This window comes from Galeopterus variegatus, unplaced genomic scaffold, assembly GCF_000696425.1.
Source record: "Galeopterus variegatus unplaced genomic scaffold, G_variegatus-3.0.2 Scaffold1130, whole genome shotgun sequence".
Lineage (NCBI taxonomy): Eukaryota > Metazoa > Chordata > Mammalia > Dermoptera > Cynocephalidae > Galeopterus > Galeopterus variegatus.
In genome coordinates, this window is record NW_007727241.1 from 233,352 (window position 1) to 239,832 (window position 6,481).

General features: G+C 48.2%; 1 protein-coding gene and 1 pseudogene across 1 annotated transcript in view; one reads left to right on the top strand and one right to left on the bottom strand.

The window, feature by feature from the left end:
* VARS (valyl-tRNA synthetase) overlaps positions 1-6,481 on the top strand; it is a 21,340-nt gene that overhangs the window by 5,684 nt on the left and 9,175 nt on the right. The gene's annotated exons all lie outside the window — the stretch shown is intronic.
* The window catches only part of LOC103592357, a 1,193-nt pseudogene continuing 1,039 nt past the window's right edge, over positions 6,328-6,481 (bottom strand).

Genomic DNA, 6,481 nt, shown 5'->3' on the forward strand with positions numbered 1-6,481 from the left:
TACCGGACGCCGACCAGCTGCTGAGAACCTTCCACACCCACGAGGCCCCGCGATCGTGGGGAGCCCCCAGCCCCCCTCGTTCCCAGGCGCTGCTCGCTGTTACTGCGACTCTGAGAGCCGGGCCCTTGGCTCCTGGGGCCTAGCCAGACCCCCGGTTCTGGGGGTCTCAGGCGCCTGCGGCAGAACCCCGCCCCCCTTGAGCGTCCCCTCTGTACTCAGATATAGGACCCTCCTGGGTCCCTCAGTCTTCCCCTGTCTCTCTCCTCCCTTTCTCAGGCTTTTCCACCTCGTTCGGACTCCATAACCATGTCCATCCTCTACGTCTCCCCTCACCCAGATGCCTTCCCCAGCCTCCGAGCCCTCATAGCCGCTCGCTATGGGGAGGCTGGGGAGGGTCCCGGATGGGGAGGAGCCCACCCCCGCGTCTGTCTCCAGCCGCCCCCGACCAGCAGGACTTCTTTTCCCCCACCCCGCCTGCCGGCCCTGGAGCGGGGGCCCGGTGGGCTCTGGGTGTGGGGGGCCACGGCTGTAGCCCAGCTGCTGTGGCCAGGAGGGCTGGGGGGGGGGGGGGGGCTGTAGCCCAGCTGCTGTGGCCAGGAGGGCTGGGGGGGGGGGGGGGGCTGTAGCCCAGCTGCTGTGGCCAGGAGGGCTGGGGGGGGGGGGGGGGCTGTAGCCCAGCTGCTGTGGCCAGGAGGGCTGGGGGGGGGGGGGGGGCTGTAGCCCAGCTGCTGTGGCCAGGAGGGCTGGGGGGGGGGGGGGGGCTGTAGCCCAGCTGCTGTGGCCAGGAGGGCTGGGGGGGGGGGGGGGGCTGTAGCCCAGCTGCTGTGGCCAGGAGGGCTGGGGGGGGGGGGGGGGCTGTAGCCCAGCTGCTGTGGCCAGCAGGCCTGGGGGGCCCTGGGGGCAGCCGGGCAGCTGTCCTTGTCCAACAGTGGGTCAATTACGCCGACACGGAGCTAATACCAGCTGCCTGTGGGGCAACGCTGCCAGCCCTGGGACTGCGAATCTCTGCCCAGGACCCCCAGGTGAGGGGGGAGGAGAAAAGATTGGGAGGGGGGAAAGTAAGAGCGAGGAGAGGCAAGGATTAGAATGGATAATGAGACAGGAAGATGGCTCGTCAGATGTATAAGAAGATTGATCATATGGCAGATTGCCACCTGGTATGGTAACCTTGGGCAGGTTCTTAAATAGTCTGAGTCTTCATTTTCTTGTATCTGTGAAAACGCTAGTTAATGCAATGCCTACCTCACGGAGTTAATGAGATTAAAAAATGGGTGCAGAGCACATAGTCTAGTGTCAGGCCTTTTAAAGTCTCTGAGTAAAAGGTGATGAGTCTGAAACTGAAGAGAATAGAGGTTACTTTGAATTGTAGGAAAAGACTGGGTGAGGGAGAGATGACAGTTGCTGGGAGGAGATAAAGGAGAAATGAAATGAGGAGGGAGAGGAGTTAAGGAGAGCAGAGAGAACCTCACCGGGCTGTAACTGTAAATCCTTCCAGAGCAGGGCTGTGCCTCAGTGTACTTAAAACTCCACCTCCTTGCAGGGTATGGAGCACGTTGTGGGTACTTCATATTTCTTGAATGAATGAATGGATGGATGAATATGTGACATCAGCCCTTTCTCCCTCATATCCTGATCACCCTATCTAAAAGAGTCCTTCTCCCTGGAATTCCCTGTTCACCTCATCCCGCTTTTTTTTCCATAGGAGTTAAGAAAAATAGGGTAATATATTAAATCTTTGCTCATTTATTATCCCCCCAACTAAATGTAAACTCTACCAGGTCAAGGCTCTGTCTGTTGGTGGTGTTGCCTCGTTCCTTAGAGAGGTGCTTAGTAAAAATTTGTAGATGCCCTGGACCTGGCAATTACTGTGTTGCCTCATATAATCTTTACTCTAACTTCTGTGCTTAATATATTGCATCTGACACGTAGTAAGTGTTCAGTAGGGATTAGTTGGATGAATCAGAGTAGTACTTTTATTATGACCATTTGAATAAGAAACTGGCCTCAGAGGTGGTGATTTGTGTGAGTGGGAGTGGAGCGAAGCCAAATGGATTGAGTTGGGGTCGGAGATGGGGTGGGGAATGAGGTGGCCTAAGCCTTGTCTCGCATCTTTTCCCCTTCCTGCCAGGCTGCACTCGGGGCACTGGGCCAGGCCCTGAGCCCCTTGGAGGAGTGGCTTCGGCTGCACACCTACCTGGCCGGGGAGGCCCCCACTCTGGCTGACCTGGCAGCTGTCACAGCCTTGCTGCTGCCTTTCCGATACGTGAGTCACTGGGTCCTGGGGAAGAACAAGGGTGCTCCCCTCAGACCTCACTGTAGGGTTACTAGGGATAGTCATTTCTTTTCTGTCTCAGGTCCTGGACTCCTCTGCCCGCCAGATCTGGGGTAATGTGACTCGTTGGTTCATCACGTGTGTCCGGCAGCCAGAGTTCCGAGCTGTGCTGGGAGAAGTGGTTCTGTACTCAGGGGCCAGGCCTCTCTCTCAGCAGCCAGGTAAGGAAGGGTGGGGGGTGGGAGGTATGGGCTCCTCTGGGGCTTTCCATGAAACTCACTTTCTTTTTTCTCTCAGGAATGGCATAATTACTGGGGCTAGGGTCTGCAAGAGGGTAAAATTGGAGGGCAGCTTGGGCTAGCCATTGGGTAGCCAAAATAGCCCATCTGAAACAGTAGCACTGTTCACAGAGTCCTCAGCAGGCTGAGTCTGAATTTCTTTGCCTCCATGCAGGCCCTGAGGTCGCTGCACCCCCAAAAACAGCTGCTCAGCTCAAGAAAGAGGCAAAGAAACGGGAGAAGCTAGAGAAATTCCAACAGAAGCAGAAGACCCAACAGCACCAGCCATCTCCAGGGGTGGTGAGAGGCTGAGGGTGGAGCTGGAAGGAAGGTTGGTGCCATAGTGGGGTAGCTGATGCTGGACCAATACCTTCTTCCTCCAAATAGAAGAAACCAAAACCAGAGAAGAGGGAGAAACAGGATCCTAGGGTCATTACCTATGACCTCCCAACCCCACCTGGGGAAAAGAAAGGTACTAGGAGGGGAAAGGGACCCCACCCTTCAACTGCTCCTTCCCAGTTTTTACTCGTTCTTGCTCTGTCCTTGCTCCTATCCCTTTGCCTCGTGCAGGCACCCCACCCCATGCCTGTCCTGTGATGTGAGCAAAAAAGGCGCTGGTCCTTCTCTGCTAGCCTGTCACCTTCCCAGGTGCTCCCAACTTCAGCACTGAGTCCTCCCTTCCTCTCCCTCAGATGTCAGTGGCACCATGCCCGACTCCTACAGCCCTCAGTATGTGGAGGCCGCCTGGTACCCTTGGTGGGAGCAGCAGGGCTTTTTTAAGCCAGAGTATGGGGTGAGTGGGCACTGCCACCCAGGCCTGGAGGGGATGAGGGTGGGGAAGGGCAGGGCTGAAGGACACGTTGTCTGGGAGGCGGCCAAAAGAGGTGACATGAGGCCTTAATATGTGCCATCCTTCTCCACTATCAGCGTCCTGGCGTGTCAGCACCAAATCCCCGAGGCATCTTCATGATGTGTATCCCACCCCCCAACGTGACAGGCTCCCTACACTTGGGCCACGCCCTCACCAATGCCATCCAGGACTCCCTGACTCGATGGTGAGCTGTCTGCACCTCCTGCTGGTTCCCTCTGCCCTCTCTGGCTCTCTTCTCTTTCCTGACTGCGCCCTCCCGGCCTCTCTTCTGTGTTGGCCCTCAGTTCCGCCTCACAGTGGCCCTACACTTCTCTCTCTAGGTCATTCCCATCTGATCACTAGCATTCTTGCCTCCTCAGGTGGTCGCATCCAGCACACCCACTCACAGACTCTCCTCTTCTCTCCCTTCTCTGTTTTTTTTTTTTGGCAGCTGACCAGTATAGGATCATTTTGAATTTAACAAGAAATATGTGAATATATTCTTATTGTAAGAAATTTAAGTTTGAAGTCTCCTTGATCACCCGCCTCCAGACCCACTTCCTCCCAAGATTTTATCTTTTTTTTTTTTTTTTTTTGGTGGCTGACCAGTACAGGGATCTGAACCCATGACCTTGGTGTTATCACCACTATGTTCAACCAGCTGAGCCACAGCCATTATTATTTTGATGCGTATCTTCCCAGATCTTTCCTTATGTATACATGTACCCATAGAAATTTATAGTTTTTCTTTTGGGTGAGTTTTTCTTTTCTATTTTTTTAACATAAAGTTCTCACCACTAAACATGTTATTCTACAACATTCTTCTTACACTTAACAGTTTCTCTTGGAGATCTTTGTTGTCCTTATACACAGACTGACTTCATTCTTTTTAATTGCTCCATAGTATTATAAAGTGAGGATATCTCATAGTGGAGTCCCTTTTTTATTAATGATTGTTCCTCATTTTTCTCTGTTGAAAACCTTGCTGGAATATACACCCCTGTCCATGCTTGCTCAAGCACGTGTGGAAGGATTTCTCTGGTGTACCTACCAAGAAGCAAAACTGCTAGATTGGCAGGGACATGCCTATATTAAGTTCACATGAAGCTGCCCAGTTGCCCTCCAGAATGGCCTTACTGATTTATACCTCCATGAATTGCATGTGAAGGTATTTATTTCTCCGTCCTTGTCAACCTTGGGTGTTATTGGCTTTTGTTATTGTCAATCTGATGGGCAAAAAAATGATACCTGTTATTTTACTGGATGTTTTTCTGATGACTATTGAGGCCATGTCTCTCTTCGTATATTTCTTGGCCAGTCAGTTTTCCCTCATGTGAATTTTCCGTACCTATCTTTTGCCCATTTTTCTTTTGGTTCTTTGATGTTTTTCTTTTTTTAATTAGTTTGTTGGAGAATAAATTTCCTGAAAAAGGATTTTAAAACAACTTATCATCTTTGGAAATTAGGGTTTATGTATTATATTTTAAATTTGAGAATTTTTTTCTAATGTCTTACTTAGTAAATTAATTTGGTAAAGAACTATTTATTGGACATCACTATGTGCCAGCCCTGCTGTGGGCCCTGGGGATGCAATGTTCTGACTGAGGATTTTGCAAGGAACTGAGAGCTGTATAAACAGTTGTATTAAATACATACAACATGTAATGGCCAAGTTGTTTACATGAGGAAAGAATTAACACTTATAAAAACTCTTAAGGTAGAAATATTTTTTCCAGGCCGGCCCGGTGGCGCACTCGGTAGAGTGCGGCGCTTGAGAGCGCAGTGGCGCTCCCGCCGAGGGTTCGGATCCCATATAGAGACCGGTCCGCTCACTGGCTGAGCGCGGTGCGGGTGCGACACCGAGGGTTGTGATTCCGTTACCGGTCACGAAAAAAGACAAAAAGGAAAAAAAAAAGAAAGAAATATTTTTTCCAATGAACATGATTTAAATAAAATGTTAGAAAAAAAGAAAAATGTTAGAAACTCCCATTACTTTAATGGAATAGATTTACATTGACATTTCACTTCTTTCTTTTTTTTCCTTTGTCAAGCTCTGTTAGACTTGATATGTTAACATTTTAGAATCAAAAATGACATGCAACTCACTTAGGAGAGTGTGGTGCTGGTAACACCAAGGTCAAGGGTTCCTTTACCAGCCAGCCGCCAAAAAAAAAAAAAAGAAAAGTGAGTTGTATAACTATATATTTTTTTCTTCTTCAAGCAGAGAATAGGATGCTTTTCTACAGTTATTCATGACATGTACTGATTTATTTTTTGCCACGTTTATATGCATCCCAAGGGATACTTTTAGTGAAACGGTACTTCTATCTTCTTTTCTTACGCTTCACTTCTTTAACGGTAACACCTAACAGCATCTTGGAGTTCATAAAATATGAAGGTACTTCAAAAAGTTTATGGAAAGATTTTTAAATTCTGTTTTTCACAAATTTTTTTCTTTTTCCACAAATTTTTTTAAGTATTGTTAACATTGTTCATATCCCCTGTGGCAGGTAAGCAATGTTTCTTGAATATCTGTTGTCTGCAAGGGAATGAACTTGCTCCAATACCTATCATCAAGATCTGAATATAGGAGGATAAATAGATCTCTGAAAGTACTGAATATAATACAATTTGATGAGTCATTGGAAATAATGTATAAATACAGGGTTATTGTGTTTCTATAGTAATTTCCTCTCCCCCACTTTAATGGGCCTACTAATTCTAAAAGGTCACAAAAATGATGTTAGTATCTCTATCATCCAGTTCATTTCCTGATTAATTCCCTAAAACATTAACAGCTTCCAGTTATTTTCTCCCAAATTGTCTTACACTTATTTTTATACTTTACTTAGAGGTTTTTCTGCTCCAAGATTATATATATATTTTTTTTAACTTTTATTTGAATTTATTTTATGCTGACTTTATTCTCATGCCATTAGCTTTTGTTTCTTCAGTTTCTTCAGGGATATCTTTTTCTTCTGTGCCCACTCCTCTTCTGGTTTAGGAACAATTTGTTCCTTTTCAGTAAGGATTATCTCAATGTGGCGGGGGAGTTCATGTATGGGTCCGACCATGAGCTCT